This window comes from Apteryx mantelli, chromosome 3, assembly GCF_036417845.1.
Source record: "Apteryx mantelli isolate bAptMan1 chromosome 3, bAptMan1.hap1, whole genome shotgun sequence".
Lineage (NCBI taxonomy): Eukaryota > Metazoa > Chordata > Aves > Apterygiformes > Apterygidae > Apteryx > Apteryx mantelli.
This window is the reverse complement of record NC_089980.1, coordinates 28452388-28472658: the sequence shown is the minus strand read 5'-3', so window position 1 is coordinate 28472658 and position 20271 is coordinate 28452388.

The window sequence follows — 20271 nt, the reverse complement described above, 5'->3', positions numbered from 1 at the left end:
CTTGGGCTCCATTACTTTTTCTCCCCCTGCCATTAATTTCATTATATTCATAGTAAAGACCATCTAAAATTGCTCATGAATGAGTTAGGTTTTGTTTGTTTTTCTTCCTTTTTTTGGGCATGCTTTTAATATTTGTGGCAACTAATGTATCTAGAATTATTAGCAGCTTAGAATAAATAATAAAAAATACTATGGGAAAAACTCTGATCTGAAATAGCAGTGGTGCAGTTCTACTGATTACAATAGGGCTTCCTGACAGAGAAATCGATGTAAAATTTAATTGCTTGCATTCATAAAGTACCCTTTGATCAAGGGCCTCTGCATTGAATAAGCCTTACAATATCTGGAAAATATGAGAGAAACTTATTAAAAATTTTATACAAAGCTGTTAAAATAGCTTGCTCAAGGCTGCAGAACAGAGAAACTGAGGAACAATATTTAGTACTGTTTTTTGCAGTCCAGTGCTCTGACTGTGATTGTCTCTGACCAATAGTGCTAGATTAGGGTTAAAACTAGTGTGAGAGGAGACTCACTGCAAGAAAATCAGTGATCTATTTTTCACCATTGTATTTTGATACAGCAGTGCTAATTCAAAGTAACCATTACTTTCAGAATACTATATTGAGATTTACACTGGAGTAAAGAAAACCAGAATTTCAAACAGTCTGTTGGCAAAGACTTAGTAAATATTTACCTTCTGCTCCTCACATTTTTTCTTGAAAAGACTTGCGGCAGTCCTCAGTCCGCTTGTTGTGTATACGGCTATATATGTTCACAATTGATCTTATGTCTATTTTTCCAGCTGCTGAAGAACTGCAATTTTCATCCTTCAGGATGGAATTGACAGTATTTCAAGATTTGCTTTCAACCTGAATCAAGATAAAGATCTTTCCATAGAGGAGAAAACATGTTGCTTCAAGCTAACTTGACATAAATCTGTATCACCCTTAGCTTTAGTAGAGCCACTTGATAGTGTTGGTGCATGAGGTGCCATGTCCCCGTTCACCTTTATGGACCAAGATCTTCAGGCTAGTGTTGTCTCCCATGGTGTGCTGCATCTCTCCCTTCATGTGACTTGATGGTTTGGTCGCGTAGATCAGTTCAGTGCCAAGATGGGGAATATATCCGCGCTGGTGGGGACAGTCTACAAAGCAGAGTGAGACGGGGATTACTGCAGCATTTCTAACAGAGGTAGATTGATCTTGAGTGAGAGAAAAAATGGCAGATGAAATTCAATATAGATAAATGTTAAGTGATGTATCCTGGGGAAAAAAATATCTTATAGAATGATGGGCTTTGAACTTACTGTTACCTCTTAAGAACAAGATATTGGGGTTATTCTTTGTGATGACACAGGCTTACTATTTTGTTTTAGTCAAAAAAAATGAATTGAGGTTTGGAATTACTAGGGAAGGAATGGTGGCAAAACAGGGAACACTATAAGGTCACTGTATAAAACTGTGGCTCACCTGCATCTTAAATCTTGTCTGCCATTCTCATTCTTCCATCTCAAAGGGGATGTTATATTATCATAAAAGGTTCAAAAAGGGTGACAGAAGTGATCAGAAGGATGAATAAAGGCTTCTATAGGAAGAAAAATGGGATGGGAGACAGGTTTAGAGAGAAGTGGCATTCAGTAAAGGTTTTAATGAGTTATGAGAGGATCAAAGGGAGTAAACAGTGAATAATTGGTTGTCCCTATACAAGATCTGAGTGGTATCATAGAACATATGGTAAGCTCTTCACACAACGTGTAATTGGGCTGTGCAACTGCTTGACACAGGATTTTGGGATACTAAAGGTCTTTATTTAAAAAAAAAAATCAAACAAAATGGGGGGGAGGGGAAGGGGCTACTGGATAAATCAATGGAATAAAAATCTGTTAAGTAACATACCACTGCTGGTTTGGAAATTCCCTCATCTGCAAGTTGCATGGACCCAGAAGACTTTTCTGAGGTAAGTTTCTCCATGTTTGCCCTATCCTTATACAATTCACTTTGTTTGCTATTGACTCTGCAGAGCTAGATGAATACTTGCTCAGACTGAGTATAGCCATGCTTGTTGCAGTAATCCAAAACAACAGGGGTGTGTGGTTTGACAAATTGAAACATCTCAGTGTAGACTATGAAAATATACTTTAATTGGAAAGATGATCTCTGAACACTTCATATCCAGCTTTACTTATGTTTCTATGACCTCAACTGTATTTACATCTGTGCTTTCTAACCCTGTGGTGCATTGACGATAATAGCAGGAGGGGAAATGATTGAAATCACTTTGTTCTGTTGGCTTGCTGAAGAGTTAAAGCAGATATTGTATAAAAGTGGAAATAAGCTTAGTAGCAGCACTTTCTCTGATATCAGTTCATAAGATTTTATGCTTTTGCTCTGAACAGGATGCTTTATGGGGGCTTGTATGAGGGCTTTGTCAACCAAGTCAATCCCAGGTCCTCATTTGAGAGAGAGACTGATTTAATTCTGCTAGAAGAGCTAGGCCTCTAGTCACAGTGTGGCTGGACTATCCATGCTGGTGGGTGAAGACTCATCCTTATAGACCCAATCAATTACACAGTTTCTAGCAAAGAAGCACTTCTCCTAACCTTACCCTCTTCCACAGGGCAGAGGATAGGCTGCTTGTATAACACAGCACTGCTAAGGGGAAAAGCAGCCAAACAGGAATATCTTTAAAGATATTCAAGATACTCTTCAAGAAAATATTGTTGATATAAAAGGGAGACAATGATAAGATAGCTGGTCTTTATGGAGTTTCAGACTGATTTGTTTTACGAAAGAAGAATAAATATGTGAATGTTTAATTACTAAATTATGCTTTTCTGTGTTTCTGGAGTTTGTATACTCTCTAGAAATTGCCTATGTTCTCTAGAAATTGTCTACTTAATTAAACAGAAGGAATATTCATAGTGGAAAAAGTAAAATTAAATTTGTTATTGAACTATTGCCACAGAAAGGAAATTGTTTCTCCAGAAACTACACATGTTTTTAAATGGAGTTACAAAATGGGGAAGGGAACTTTTTCTGTCTCAGTTTTCCCTTTGACATTTTGCAATTGCATTTTGTTCGAATGATATGGACACTCTTTTCATGAGCAGTATATTGACTGAAAATGAATTTTTGGAAGAATTTAAATGATTTCTCAATCTGGGTCAATCTAGCAACTAAATTCTTCTTAAATTATATTGATAAATGTGTAGATAAAAGAAATCAAAATATTGTGCTTTGACATTTTAAAACTTCCTTGTCTATTTGAAACAAGGCTTTTCATGGGGAAAAACTCATTTAAATCTGCCTTTTAAACAATGTTTAATTTTGTAGTGGAAATGCTTAAATTTATTTCAGAAGCAAAAACACTTGTTGAGCCAAAGTGTGTGTGTGAGTGCATGTATTTTGGAGTTATATTTCAGTAGACCAAACTACATCTATTGGTTGTGTTGCTAAATAGAAGAAAAGACCCTTTATCCTAGTTCTAAAGTCACTATAGTCACAAAATATTTGTCTTGTTTTATTAGAACCACCAAACCAACAGAAATTTTGCATGTTTTGTCAAAACTTCTCATTAGCCAGGAATTAAATCCTTAAATATTGTGAATCATTTCAAATATGTAGTCTTTCTTGGAAAATCATGAGGTTTTCAGAGCATTTGCAATGAGGGAGATGTGGGCAACTCAAAAACATTAGAATGGTATCAGCACCTCCTTCAGCAAAAGGTGGTGATGGCAGGGGAATGGGTGAATTAAGGGCAGGAATTAATTTCGGGAAAATAAAAATATTCATACATCTTCAGGGGGAAAAAAAAATCATTCTTGTCTGTCAATAAACAACGATGCCTGCTAGTTCTATTTTTCTAAGGCCCTGAAGAAATAAGTGCGTGAACGTAAATATATAAAATATGTGCACCATATGTATCTGTGCTTAGAGTTTTTGGGGAAATTTTAGTGGTTTTTGTTTTATTTGGCATACAATTTTCTGTAAATCTTCATAGTGGAGAAGGTACATGATACTGAAGCTCTAAATAAGGAGGATCCTTGATTTATAATGTCATAGTTGCAGTTGTCATTGTTTTAATGTGAAAAAAGCTATAATTTTTTTAGAGACTATACGGTTGGTGACAAATATGTACACAGTATTCCAAGCTTATTACTGTGGCAAGCTTCCACGTGCACTACAGGGATGTTCAGATTGTTTATGGCAATTTTTTGTTAATGGCTTAAACACATCAACATGACCTTTGTTTGCAATTTGCATAATACTATTTCTCTTTGGTTTAACAAGAGTTAAACACTTGAGTAAGATATTACAACCCAGTGTGCTGTGAACACAACTGGTTTATTGTCTGGCAGTCATGGTGGAAACCAGTTGTGCTTTGTAGCTTTTGGTTCAACACAGATTGCGTTGTGGAGAGCATGTGGTGTGTGCTTATATATACTGTCAAACACTGACTGTGGTAATGTCTTGTCAATGTTCTCCTGTATTTGTTTAACTTCATTAATTACCATGTTATCAACATAAAAAAAAAGTGGCAGAGACATACATATACACTGCTATGAATGGTGTCCGGATCTGCTAATTCATCGTTATCTTTAAAGATAATTATAACACATTTTCTGCAAAAAATTCATCCATTTACCATACTTTACATCCAAAGACCTTTGATGAACAGATCAAGATAAACACGCTGTTACGAAGGAAGGGGTGGGTGGCCAAGTGCAAGCAAGTGCATCAGTACATGCCATAATTCAAACAAAGTGTGTTGCTTTGATTGTAGGAGTCTATTTGATTGCTACTGTATATTTTAAAGGGAAATGTAGAAAACAGTCTTGTAGCAGTCAGATGTTTCTCGATCAATCTTGTAGGAACATGCAGGAAATCTTTAACATGATTGTGAAAAAGATGACAGTTCTGCTTCTTCTATGACACTGGTAGGTGATTTATATATACAGCAGATCTGACAATGACATATAAATTTACAGCATGAAATATTTACATCTGAGCTTTATCCAAGGTTTAACAATAGTATTGAAGCCTCACTTTTTAATGATGACAACCTGGACAAGTACAAAAAGATACAGACAGAAAGTATTTCTACTCTGACGCTCCATCAAACACCACTGCATGAAAGAGGCCTCAGTCGTTCTCCTTGCACCTCTCATTTCTCTGTCCTTCTAGCAGCTTCTCTGTAAATTGTGGCATAGGCCTTAGAAGCAGGTAATTTCTCTTGTAATAAAACTCTGGAGAAAGTCTGTTTAAGCCAGGATGTGCTCTTATACACAGTCTATCTACTTTAAATCACATACTAGCAAGAAGTTGGTCTTCCTTTGTATAGTTTCCTGACAGAAAATATACATACCTCCTGTTTGAAGGAGCATGAAGTAATTAATTTAGTCTCTTTCATGGTTTATTTTGGAATAATATCAAGCTGGCTTGGAATGTACTTACTAACCTGTGTATAAACCTAACTATAGAGACTACAGAAAGCACCTGAAAAGTGAGCATAGAATAAGCTTGTTTTCACTAAACAGGCTGTGGACCACTGCTTGTGCCTATATGTGGTTTCTGACACTGATGTGAGATGTTGATATGGGATGCGGTACCACGACGATACCAAAAGGTGTTGTCAGAACAGGAACTCGTTACCCTGCAATGCTCCTGCAGACCTTGCTTCCGAAGTGGGCTGTGAGTAAACAAAAAATTAAACATGGCATTGATTTCATTACTGAAGATGTGGTTAAAAATGAAGCACTGTGAAATGGATAATAAAGAGCTGATGTAAAATCCAGCCCGAAGCTCTCTGAGGAAAATGACGAACTTTTACCTCAAACTCTGGGCCAAATTTTGAAGAAAGAAGGGGGTCTTTATGTCAAAGCTGGTTAGAAAATAAGGTGGAAAGAGAACAGATCTTAAGCTATATACAGATAGAGTGGAAAAAACAGAAGTGGGCATAATTGTGCAATGCTCCTGCCAGTGTGTTTCAGGATGACTTTTTGTTTGTTTTTCTTGAAACAGTAGCACATTGCGGACCTGAATTCAGTTTGCAGCCCACTATCAATACCACACTCTTCTTCATGATATAGCTGACTAAGTAATTATTCTCTATTTTTTTTTATTGCTGTTTTTTTTCCCATTCCCTTTCCATCCTGGAATGGTTTGCTTTTTTCTATTTTTAAATCTCATTTATTGATTTCAGACTACTACTCTATTGAGATCACTTAGAGTTCTGAACCTGTCATTCAGATGCTTGCAAAGATCATGGTGTCATGCACAGAGTCTCTTTATTTTGCCATCGAGGTTATTAATAGGCATTTTGAATAGAAACAAGCCTAGAACATGCTCCCAGGTTGAGAGAACCTCCTGATCTGACATAAACCTGTTGATACTCATACTTGCACTATGCCTGTGCAGACAACAATGATATTGCTTAGTAGTGATCAATGGAGCACTTGGAGGGACAGCAGCTATTGCCTCTAAAAGGTTTGCAAAATACAATGTAAATCAGCATTTTTGTGTATGTGAAACTTTACAGGGTGCTCATACCTCTTCTGCAAAATTGTTATGGATCTGCAGACCAAAAAAGATTGAAAAAACACTGATCTATATTGATTTTTACCTAGTTGATTACGTAATGTGACTTATGCTGTGTCAAAAGCTGCATTAAAGTCAAGAAATACTGCATCTATTTCTCTTCCACTTTCTGTAGGCTTGTCAGAGAATGGATTTGAGCTGGATTGATACAAATTATTCTTTACAAATCCATCTTTTCTTATATTATCGTGTGATCTTTTAGATGGCTTAACATACTGCTTTCTTAATTGCTTCTTTGAGTACCTTTGCAGCTTAGGTTTTCTAATCTCTAACTCCCAAGATTCCTCCTAAAGTTAGATATTATATTTGCTCTTTATAGGCCTAATGACTTTTAACAAGGCAAGTAAATATAGCTGGAAATACTTTACTTTCATATGCATACAAAATGAAACAACTTAAATGTGAAAAAGCAAACAGAAGAAGAACAAGTAACTATCAGTCAAATACAAAATGTTTTCCCTGAAGTTACCTGCTTCTTGGCAGTTATAACCAGACTCAAAACAGCTCTGACGTTGTTCAAATGCTAACTAGTTGCAGGGGTTCTTTTGTCTGTTTTCTTTCCTTTTTGAAAGAAAAGGGGGAATAGAATATAAAGGATAATGAAGAGAATGCTAAAAACTACAGTGTCCTGAAGAAAGTCTGGTGTTTCATGGTGATTTCTGTCCACTAGACAATGGAGAATCACATCAGAGAAAGACATCATGTTTCCCAACTTGGGAAGTCTGTATTTCTGCAACTCTCGAGACTATAGATGCTCTCCTGACTCTGGAATAACAATATGCAAAAGCATTTGATCTATAAAGATCCAAATGAATATAAAGACCTTGCTTCCACATTTACGCATTGATGTAAATAAATCTGTGTTCAACTTGCGCCTGAGGATTAGCACCAAGCCTAGAGATCAGCTCACAGATGTTACTGCTATCTAACCAAGGATTAAGTCATGGACAAGTGAAAAAAATTAAATTGAGAAAACTAAAAGTATTTGAAAATTACTGTAATAGTTAAATAATCTTAAGTACATAGTGGTTTTCTTTTTAGTTTTGTGAGAAGTTATTACAGTCTTGAATAACATGCTGCTTCTGAAAATCCTGAGGAGATTAGTTGTTAATGAAAGCAGTGATAAATGCTGCACTCTGCCATCTTCCCAGCTATTACTTTGAGGTTTGATATTGGTTTCTGAATAGTCGCAAGAATATATATGTTGAAGTCATATCTGATGCTTATTTCCAATACTGTATGAATATTTTTTTTACTGTGCTTAGCTGGAGAGATTTTATAGAGAAAGAACTCCATTCTTCTCTTTTTCTATGAAAGGTGGTATACAGGTACCTCCCACTTAGCAACATTTTCAGTTCTCTCATGACAACTTGCAGCTGCTTTTTATTCACAGCATGCTTCTGGTGTCATTACTTCTCAGCTTCTGTCTTCTGCTAATATCAGGGATCCTCCTGAGACGTGTCATCTCCATCACTGCAAGTCGATACTCATTTGCTTTCTTCAGGGTCCATAGCTCTGCCCCATACAACACCAGGGAGAGGCTCATTGTTAAAGTAGTTAAGCAGAAGTATAATACCCAAGTCAGTCGCTGGTGGGCTTGTGTTCCCAGAGTACATAAGTCCTAAAGACAATAAATGGTAATTTACACAACTGATTATCTGCTGCTTTAAAACCCAATCAACTGTTGACAATGAACTCCTTTCAGTCATGCGCTATGAGTCTAATAAAACTGTACTGGAAAGGCAGTATCACATTATGAGGGTTTTTCTCTCCATATGTGTCCCTTTATAGCTTACTCAAAAATAAGGCTAAGCAAAGCAGTTTAAGACCAGAGAAAAGATAAATCCAGCCAAGTCTTTTAATCAACAAAAGTGAATAATGCAGAATAAAATGCTAGGAGGAAGCACATTCTACTAAAGTTTTATTCAGGTTATTCAGTGTGATTTATATCAGCTACTGGTAGTCATTTCCAGCTACGCTTACAAGAAGATTTTAACCTTGTTTACACAGTTGCTTTTATTGTGTTTGGTCCTTCACTGGAACCTGTTCACAGGAGGATTTTCACTTTGGAGAGAACTTGGAAGAAAAGAGTCTTTATAGAAAAAGAAATGCACTTAACCAAGGTTTACATGTTTTTCCCCAAAGCAACTTCTTAAGACACTAAGGAATAGGATGGTCATGTTCAATAGGAATGAGGATAAGCACTGCTTTAGAAGTTAATGAACAGAACACCACAAGGGCTTGGCTGGGTGAATTAATTCACCCTGTTGGCAGCTTCTACGAGGATTCATTGATAGGAAATTTCTGTGTTCTTCAGGGCTACTGGCTGAAATTTGTTTTCATTTTGACTGCGAAAATCTTAGGCTCTCAGTGGACTCAGTCACCTTGGTGAGTTTGTGGCTGCCGATAAAAACATCGGTGGCTTTCTGATTCTCCAAGATACTCCTGCTGGTTGTTCATAGATGCAAGTATCTGCTTTTCTGCAACTATAGCCAGGAGTGCTACTTTTGCTGAATAAACAGTGCTGGAAAGCATAAGTTGAAGATGTGATTTTTTTCGTGTGGGACACTGGACTGTGGGTGCTGACAAAAGAGGCAGATGTCTCTAGAGCTGTCCTTACCTTTCACTAGTCTGTCATATATTCAGAGCAGACTCTGGTGTAGTTCATCTTAAACTGTGCTACCTATGATAAGAATCCAATAAGAAATAAAAACTGTGCTGCAAATGCTTGATATTTTTCATCCCTTTGTTACAGTGATCTTTATTTTATGGTAGTTATTGCTTACTTTTGTATGGATAGCATTTTGCATTGGAGTTGGAGGAATAAGTTAAGAAGTGAGCTTTTCAAACAGATCAGGAGGTGAAGAGGTTAGTGATAGTCATTGCTTCGGATTTGTTGCACAGTCTTGGAATGACCTTCTGGAAAAATGTTTCCCACCAAACTGGAGGAAAATGCATGAATCTTATCACAGAGTGGATGGCTTTTTTTCCCAAGGGCTAGACTGCAGCAGGAGGTTTTCAGCTTGGCTGAAAAATTGTTGGTGAAACTGAGATGTATGACTAATTTTTCAAGTGAAGTTTACATTTGTGTGTGTGTGTATATGTGTATGTGCATACATTATATATAAATGTATGCACTGTATATATATAAATATATGTGTGCGTATATAGATATTCAAAGTAAACATGAAGGCAGATGGTATTTGAAGGTTACTTTTCTAGAGGCAGGCATAAATATGCTTAGTGTATACCTTTATATGAAAACTAGCTGTTTGTTTTTTCAGTTTTTTAATCATAAATTCCTAAGGGTAAACTACAGTAGAAAATATGTCCTGGTTTTGGTTATTTTTAACTACTGTGTTTTATAGAAATGGTGATGTAATTTTCTGGGCTAAATCAGCATTAGGAAACACTTTCCTTTTTTTTCTTTTTTTTTCCCCTTTTCCATGTAAAGAGAGCACCAAGAAAAGCTGAGATTTTTCCTTTAGTCTTTTAAACCATGGAGATTATTAGCATTTTATGTTATTGAGGTCACATCAGAGACTTCACTGGAAACATAGGGAAAATTAACTTTTCAATATTATGGCAGGAAATCCAACATTCCATGTATAGCGATGCAGTTCATAAAACTATGACATTCGCTAAGTGCCCTCACCCTTCTCCTCTGCTGATACTTACAAGGATTGTTCTGAGGTTTCTTCAGGCTCATGGTGTGCCTCATGGAAGGACCTTAAGTGTGCAAAGAATTAATATTATCTTGTGCTGATGTTATAACCCTACTCTTAAAATGAGTATTTGAGCACTGATGTGGGATTAAGTACCAATTCCTTAATTAATAAAGGAGTATTTTGAAATCAATATTGGAGAACAGATCTGATGGTTTGGATCACCCAAGTGAATTTTAAGCTTTCCATTCCAGCTAGTGAAGATCCTGTTTGGCCTTGTACTTGAATTGAATTGGTTTATTATTCTGAGCTCTGTGTCCACCTGTAAGTGATTCTTGCAAATTAAGGCAAGATTTCAATATTTAAGATTATTCTGTGTGGTTTCTGCTTTCATTTAAAAAAAAAGTGCAGTTGGTGGTTGGCCTGCAGGATGGCTGCAAGACCACAACTCTTGCAAATACAAGGAAAACTGGAAGTTTGTCTGAAGACCATAGAAAACAGTTGAATCTTTTCATTTCAGATGGGTGTTATCAGCATTTTTAGAGAAACCTTTCTTTCTGGAGATTGTGACTTCAAAAGTTAAACCATCAGACCTACAACCCCATTCTGATAGGAAGATGGTTATTCTATAACTGTCTTCCTGGCAAGATGATGATCATTACACATGATTAGCAGTGTTGGAAAAAGCAGATGGAATTTATCCTGACTCTGAATTTTTGCTGATTGCTGAATGGCCAACTGGCCGGATTTTGCATGCTAGGGTTTTTTCTAGGTGTTTTATTGAGCTGTGGCATTTCATGTGTACCAGACTTATGACTCAGATAACAGCATGTTGGTCTTCTGAAATGGGTATGTATTTTTAGGACTCTTGATTATTTTTGTAGTGTCATAAACCAACAATTTTTTGTGATATAAAACTCTTCAGCAAATTGCTGAAAGAATTTGTGCTCTTTTCCAATTGATGCCTGCTAGTAGCAATAACCTGAACGGACTGAATTTGCATAGTTGTGGGGCATGTCTTGAACCTGACTTATCTGAAGACTCTGGAAAGAAATAAAGCAATGAAATCTTATAAAATATAAAAATCAAAGAGAAGGCTACATAAATTTGAATTTTGGCTTTAACTAATTGTAAGGGAAGTTGTTCAATAATAACGCTGATCACCTTAGAGATGGGAATCCTGATATCAAAGGCCACTTTGAACAGCCTCTCCAGGCAACTGAGGCCAATGTGTGTGAACTGTCTTACCTGCAGAAAACCCTCTGCAGTTCTGATTCTGTGGTTGCAGATGTAGATACCACTTTTCCAGAGACTGGACAGTGGTGCAAATTTAACTTTTTGAGTTTTCTCTTTTTTTCTTCTTTTTAAGGTAGATGAACTCCTAGTCATATTTAATATATTTCATATTTAGTAATATTTCATGTTTATCCTTAAGGTGTGAAAGTGAGTACTGTGTATGTAGACACTTAAGGTTATGTAGACTTAATGCAAGATTGAAAGAAATAGGAGCTCTCTGTGTTTAAGTATTCAGTAAGATGCACTTTGTTTATTTGGAAGTCTGGTTAAAACTTACTGTGGAATTTCTGAGTGTGTGTGTTTTTTTTTTTTTAACACGCTTCAGCTTAGGGCAGGGAATTGTGATAGCCATAGAATGGGGAGAAGATGAGAAAGTGAAACTGAAACAAGAAAAGGATATCAAATTTCTTAAACTGTATTAGTAACAGCACAGCTCTCTTAGCTTTTTAGTTTAATATCACTTTTAATATGGAAAATGGCAATGGGACCTGCTTTGCTATCTGTGAGGAGGGAAGGGTGGTTCCTGCCCTGGAGCTGGCATATGCTCCTGGGTAGCTCCCGACTTCTGATCTGAACCCACAGGGAGTCTTGCAGCTTCCAGGTAAATCAGTGCTACTGAAAGCAGATGGAACGGGGGACAGTTTCTCAGGGTATTCAGACTTTATTTTGTCGTAGCCACAGCTGCTGTTGCTAGCAATGAGGAATGGCCTAGAGATGCTACCTGTTGCTGGAAGTACTATATGTATAATCTTCCTGTTTACATACGTTTAATAAGCATGGTTATAAGCAAATGTGTCATCGCTATTCCTTTCCTCCTATGCTGCCTTGGAAGAGGTGGTGATGTGTCAGATTGGATGTAATGAGTTGACTCCACTGCAGAACGGAAGAAGAGCAGATGCACTTGTGCCCAGATTTGGTATGTTCTTAGTTAAATACACAAATCTGAAAAGCACAGGCAATAGCTCAAGGCCCTGTATTGCCCATAAAACCAGCAGGGATTATAGGTATCCATAACTCTCATGTGTAGTCAGAAGTAAACTAATATATTTTAAAAGAGAGAATATTTTGGGAGAGAAAACCTAAAAAACGATCTCATCCTTGTTTCAGCCTCTTTCTGTACTCTAAAAGCTTCTTTTTTTTGGAGAGAATGATGGATTGTTCTGAACTGCAGTTGACAGTGGTAAGGTTGTCCTTTGAAGACAATTTTATGTACCCTCTCTGGTACTGAAGTAAATCCAAGCACTAGGGAGGGAGCAACTTGTCAGCAAGAGAATCGTATGGTGTACTGCTGTATATCACTGTGCTGCACCACAGCTCATGACAGTCTCCAGAGCCGCTGATACAGAGATATATCACATGCTTTGGTAGCTCCCAGAGCTGCCCGGCACTGTGCCGTTTCAAGGGTGGCCTTTTGCCACTGCAGGCAGCTGTTTGCAGGACTGAGCTCCTTTCTCCTGAAGGGAGAAAGCTCAGTCTCTCTCCGGTCGGTCTCATGCCTGCAAATTATGTCTTAAACTGTGCTGTCTGTAAACCAAAATGATATGTATTCATAGCAAAACATTACTTTTTAAAAAGCTGATAATTTTATTATAATTCCCTGTTTTAAGTAATTTTTAGAAGCAAATAGTAAGTACTGAACAAAATGTACAGAGAACAGAGTATGGTGTATGGCATATTCCAAACCCCACTGAAATCAATTATAAAACTCCCATTGACTTCAGCAGGCTTTAGAAAAGGTATTAATGGAGTATGAGTAAAGGCTTTTCAGCTATTATGTCTAAGCAGGTGCTCTGCCTTCCTTCTAGCTGGTATTTAAGTGCTGGAGAGCATGTCCTTTGTTGACAAAAGCTTTACTCTTTAAGTGGCTGGTTCATTTTAAAGTTTGGATCTTGTCCTTGTCAAATAGAGATAACAATGATTATTCCTTTTGGTGTGTATTATTATACTGTCCTACATAGAACTACATAATCAAACCCCTTCTGAACTGGCACGTTTATTGGCAGTAGCAATAATGTGTTGGCAGAGTTCAGAGATGCTGTTGAGAAGAGTATTGGTGCACTGGTTTAAAAATTTGGAGATATGAAATACTGGTGGGGGAAGATCAAGGGTATGCTGAATTGTGATGCCAACTTTTAGACCAAAGGACACACAAGATTACTGCAACACTGTTGTTGTCATGTATGATAGCTGATCTCATGTGTTGTTTTTTTTTTAAATATACTTCCTCTGGTATTGTGGAAATCATATATTGAATCAGTTCTTCTCATTTGCTCCCTTTCTTGTTTAAACTAACTCAATTGCCTCTGATGCTTGAGAAGGAAGAGCTGGAGTTCATGTCGTACTGTCACAGGCTTTCTTCAGCAGGGGACAGTGTGACATGCCTCCATATGCTGTAACAGTATTACCTGTGCTGTGCTGCTCAGCACTTGTGTAGGTCTGCTTCTGTCTAATGTCTTTAAAAGGGCTGGTAAAAATAAAGTTATTCTTTTTCCTGTTTATGATCTCCAAACTCCGAGTTCTGCGGAGGGTCTGCTACTGAAAGCGCTGTGCTTGCTCACCTTTCGGTTCCCAAGGCAGAGACCAATAGCTTAGTACGTTTTTCCAATTTCTTGTGAAACGTAAGTAAAGGTTGGTTTGTGCCTTCTCTGGATTCCATTCAATTGTACAAAATACAGTACTTAGGAGCCCTGTAATGGACAGCTGCCAGAAAATGGACGTTGATACCTGTCTGATGAGCTCTGCTGAAACCGGAGCTCTGAAGGTTTCTTTTCATGTTGTCGCTCCCTCCCCTCTCCTCCCTTACAATGCAGGCGGAGTGCTGTGCTTGGAGGGGCGTAAGCACTTTAAGCCTAAAGAGGATTACTTTAAGATTAAATGTGATGACTCCTTACTGCTACATACAGAATAAATCTAGAAAAAAACCTTGCTTAAAATGCAGCCTTCTCTTTACATTTCCAGCGTGGAAGGGCTGTGACCTAACAGTGTGCGTTGGCATGCTTTCCCCTCCCCTGTCATTTTTCCCCCTGCAGCTGCTGGTTTTGGAAGGCGCGTTGCTGCACGCATTGTTAAAAGTCACAGCTGCTCTGCATCTATTGTCAGCCCCAGCTATTGATTTGGATCATCCAATTTTTATCTGTAGAAAAAGAAAAATGGTTATTTAAAAAGGCATTTGTGTGGGACCCTGAGTCAGCCAGGGCCTCGAGGCAGAACTGTCTCACCTTTTCTGTGTGGCAGATGTGCCAAAGTGCTCAGAATGGCTCCCAGCCTCTGATCCTTGTTTTATTGGAACAAAAACAAGCTAATAAACTAGAACAAGAGAAATATTTTTAAATAGAATACTCAAATCGGTTGGGTCGGACTGATTTGAATAAAATGGTCTGAAAGGAAATCTTTCCCCTTTCCCAGTGGGTCCTTGAAAGGTTGGTCCTTTCTTCTGATTTTGCTTTTGCCTGCAGCTGCAAAGAAAAGTCCATGTCACTGGCTTCCTGGGTTGAAATAACACCCCACACAGAGCCCTCTGGAGCTGTGGGCACCTCTTCTTATTTATTGTCATCTCCTTTGAGCCTCCCCATGGATATGCTCCTTCTGCAAACACATGCCCTCTCCAGGGTGTACAAGTCCATACTTTCACTGCAAGCTCTGCTGTTTACCATTCCTACCTGCCATGTGTTGCAGCCTGCGAGCTCAGCGTGTGTGGATGTGTTGAGCGGTGTTGTCCCCCTTGTGGAGAGGGTCCCACCAGTGTCAGGTTGCAGCTGTGGCTGCTGCTTGGCCTCACCCTTGTGAAGGGAGCACGGGCTATGTAGTGGTTGCACAGCAAGCTGAAGAAGCACATTACGTAGTATCACCTCATTTTACACAGACTTTCTACTGGTATAAAGGCCCTTTCAGTTAAGCATTTATTAAAAATCTGAAAAGATTTTTTAATGTTTACGTTGCCTCTTGCATATCGTGCCTCTTTTCTTTCTTGTCAAGCAGCTAGACTGGAAACTTCACAGAGCCTTCCAGAGGGAGATGTATGTTGTTGATATTCTAGTGGTAAGAGAGGAAAATGTGGAATACGAGAACAGGAGGTCCCTGGGTCACTTAAGGCATACTGATCCATGGGAATTGTTTTGACTGTGTCCTGCAGAAAGGCAGCTTTCTCAAAGGATGATTTGAATGCCCCCCCCCCCCCGCCTTTCTGGTGCTGACCAAAGAATACTTACTTTTTCTGATGAGCTCTCACAGGGTGTACTGATCTGTGGTATGCTTTATTTTATTTGCTTTTGACTTTATGGCCCTGCACTCTTGGAAGTCCCACAGTGATTTGCCCATTGCCTTTAGAGATGGGGGTTAGAATGTGGATGCCTGACATAAGGATGCTAATGACATATCCCACTCCCGTATAACCACATCTCCCATGAGAGTCAAGCACAGAAATACTTTTTCCATATAGGTAACTGAGAGATCACAGCAATAATATGGTTATCTCTGTGTTGGTTCCCCTACCCACGCTCCTGCCCCCAAGAGTCAGGGAGGTATGTTCTAGGGAATATTCACAGAATCACAGAATTGCTGAGGTTGGAAGGGACCTCTGGAGATCATCTAGTCCAACCCCCCTGCTCAAGCAGGGTCACCTAGAGCACATTGCACAGGATTGCATCCAGGCGCGTTTTGAATATCTCCAGAGAAGGAGACTCCACAACCTCTCTGGGCAACCTGTTCCAGTGCTCTGTCACCCTCACAGTGAAAAAGTTTTTCCTCATGTTCAGATGGAAGTGTCTGTGTTTCAGTTTGTGCCCGTTGCCTCACGTCCTGTCGCTGGGCACCACTGAAAAGAGTCTGGTCCCATCCTCTCGACACCCTCCCTTCAGATACTTGTACACATTGATAAGATCTCCTCTCAGCCTTCTCTTCTCCAGGCTAAACAGGCCCAGCTCTCTCAGCCTTTCCTCATAAGAGAGATGCTCCAGTCCCCTAATCATCTTTGTGGCCCTTCGCTGGACTTGCTCCAGTAGTGCCACATCCCTCTTGTACTGGGGAGCCCAGAACTGGACGCAGTACTCCAGATGTGGCCTCACCAGGGCTGAGTAGAGGGGGAGGATCACCTCCCTCGACCTGCTGGCAACACTCTTCCTGGTGCACCCCAGAATACCATTGGCCTTCTTGGCCACAAGGGCACATTGCTGCCTCATGCTTAGCTTGGTGTCCACCAGCACTCCCAGGTCCTTCTCCGCAGAGCTGCTTTCCAGCAGGTCAACCCCCAACCTGTCCTGGTGCATGGGGTTATTCCTCCCCAGGTGCAGGACCCTGCACTTGCCTTTGTTGAACTTCATGAGGTTCCTCTCTGCCCACCTCTCCAGCCTGGCCAAGTCTCTTTGAATGGCAGCACAGCCCTCTGGTGTATCAGCCACTCCTCCCAGTTTTGTATCATCAACAAACTTGAAACTCGAGAAAACATATCTGGGCAATCAAGGAATCAAGTCAGTATGTTTTAAAGCATGGTGCTTGAGGCTTTAAATTAAAATACAGGATTTTAGGGCTCCAAGATCTGCTGTGGATTTTCTATGCAATTGTGGGAGAGATCATTTAACAAAACTCTCTTTTACAAATGGAAAGTGCTATGAGTATTTTCACAGTTGAGATCTCTCTCACAATGCTATTGTAAGGACTGACAGAGGTACAGCATTTTCAATTTATTTGAAATTTTCAATTGCATACAGTAAATATCAGTGCTACAAAGAAATGGAATATATATATATATATAACAATATATTGTTATCATACCAGAAAAGATATTTTGAAATTAACATTGCCAAGTTGACTTCACTGTGAATTTTATTGTATCAGATTAAATCATGAGTATGGTAATAAGCTGCAAAATAAAAGTGCAGATTTAGATCCAAATATGTGCTCAAGGTGTACGTGTTTTTAATTAAGGGGCTATTTGCAGCAGGCCATTTGTGCTGTTTAGAGGTAGAGATATTTAGAGGTAGAACAGAGATTCATCCGCATATAGTGTGTTTTGTTCTAGTATGTCTTGCCTGCCATAGAAATACAGATAGACTATTACACTTCAAGGATTGGGTGATACTGGATAATAGGGAGGTAATGGAGGCTTATTACTTGAATGTCATATGTTGAGGAGTTCTTTGGAGGTACAGAGCAGAGGTAGATCCCACCCCTGGAGTGAGGTAGGGAGTAAGGAAAGGAGCTGTGACTCCTCCAGCTACCTATTTCCCCTTGCTAGATATAACTGTTTTGTCCTTCAGGAGAGTCTCTGACTTTTTGTGGGATGCAGGTTTGTAACCAGTGTTTGCATTGGCAGCTGTACGATTTGAATCACATACATGTGCCTGTCATGGGATTTATGTTGCATGCACCGTGGAGTCAGATTGTACCTATTCACGGGGAGGTTATGGTGCACAGGTTTTGCAGCTGAGGTTACGCGTGGAATATGGGATCTGGAACGTGCCATTGTACAAGGCATATTTTGCATACATTGCTGAATGTGCATTTGGCTGTTATACTGTGGAAAACATGCAGTCGGTAACATATTGAGGAGTTTATGGCGTAACAAAGGGAGCTTGCCTCCTGTTTGGAAGTCTGGCACTTCAGTATTAATACTGAAGGATGGGCATTTTGGGTTTGGGATGGAACATATGTTGATTTATTGTGCTCTCGAGCTCTGCGTATGATTTGCCATGTATTTTGTGCCAGCGTACTCACCTGGCAGTGTCTGTTTTGAGCTGTAGCGCAGTATTAGTGAAATGCAGTCAAAGCCTCTGTAGGGAGGTCGTTCATATATCACTGCACTTACAAAATGAGACTATTGGTAACTGTGAAAAGGAATTCAAAACAGCTGAAGGAGACTGTCTAAGAAGACAATTGCTCTGTGTAGCTACAGAGCACTATATTCAGTTCCCTACCTGTTTACCCTATGAATTGCTTCTTACCTGCAATGAAGTAGATTCACAAATAGTTCCCCTCACCCTGCATCACCAGAGGAATTTATCAGGAAAATGTGTTCTTTGCAGTAGGAAACTTCTGCTGTTTGTAAATGTTTCTCTTAGCAATGTGGAGTAACATCGTACATGAATAAAAGATGATCCAGCTCTTAATAGGATAACACTTACTGCTTAGAGCTTCCCAGTATGGTCTCTTTTGATATTCATTCATAGTGAATGTAGTTTTTATGGAATTTCTTTTATTTTTGTGCAGCCCATTGTTTCACCATAATGCCAGTCACAGTGACTGGCATTAGCTGCTTGACCTGCAGGTGACTTCTAGAGAAGCTTGTAAATCTGTGAATGCCTGTGTTTCTGCAATTTAAAGACAAAGTGATTTCTAATCATGCTACGGAGTAGTGCCCTTACGATAGGGAGAAAACTGTTGAAGCCAGGGTCTGATAAGCACTGATTTGTAGACTTTCACTAGACCCAAGAAACAGTCCAGACTGTGGGTGCTCCAAAACTAACTAGTATGTCTTCAGTTAATAATTTGTCACTCTTGCTTTTTCTAAAATAAAGCCCCAGACCCTTTCAGGTACAGTTTTTCAGCCCTACTCAATCAAGGGTTCCAAGAAGGCAGATGAGAGAGAATTTTATGACAAGGCATATAGTTGCTTGTTTTTTAGTTAGGAAAGGTACTTGAGTACCCAAGTATGTAAGTATAGCTTTTTTTAGTGGTTTAAATAAAAATTACTTAAAAAAAACTTATTGACACACAGGAACCTTATCGGTAAACATTAATTTCCAGTGATGAAAACTAAAATACATTGCTGTTGATCCTCAGCGTTCAGCTTTAGCTTGCTCTTGCTGTTGTCTTGATTATGAATCTTCAGATGATATGAAATGAAGATGCATATGGTAAGTGTCTTGGAAAAAGTGATGAAAACACAGGGTGTTCCATCATTTCTGCTTTGTATTTTATTTGGTGCAAAAATTCTTCTTTATAAACAAATAGAACTGGAAAGCTCTGTGTGTAACTTAATAGTTACTTAAATAGGTGGGCAAGTCTAAGACTTTAATACCAAGTCTCCTATCAGTATTGTAGGCAGATATTAATTTCTTCTGGAGTAGTTTTTAAGTGTCTATGCTTGAAATTCCTGAAATGGAGATGTTGAGAAGATGTGAGGAACACAAATGGCATGGTAAGATGAAGCTACCAAAAGATAAACTAATAAAGATGCACTGCTAGTGTAACAGTTTTTCAGATGATAATAAATACTGTAGAAAACTACAGAGGAAAAAGCATGGAGAAAAATAGAAAGCGTGTCCATGAAGCTAGCTAATAACCAAGTACATGGAATATGTAATATATTTTAGATATAAGAATTTGCTTGACTCCCCTCCTCCTGCTGCCACTCTGTCCTTTCAATCCCCTTTCCAATAAATTGCTGAAGAGACTACCTTTAAAATGTAATATGTCTGTGAAAGACAGGTACTTTCCACTCTGAAAAGAAGAATTAGTTCACTGCCTCTGGAAAGCTGATACTCTACAGCTTAAGTCTAAGTTGTCTTAATGGGTTTTATACTACTAGATAGCAGGCATTCTGCTCTATGACAACTCTACTTTTGAAACTCACTGAACATACCTAATGGAAATGGATGTAAAGTGTAATGATTGTTAAACTGCAAAGCTTAGGGACAGCACCCTTGAGGTAAAATCCTCCAAATGAACTGAAACTGCAGAATAGTTGCAGGATAAGGAAATTTGTCACATAACCACTA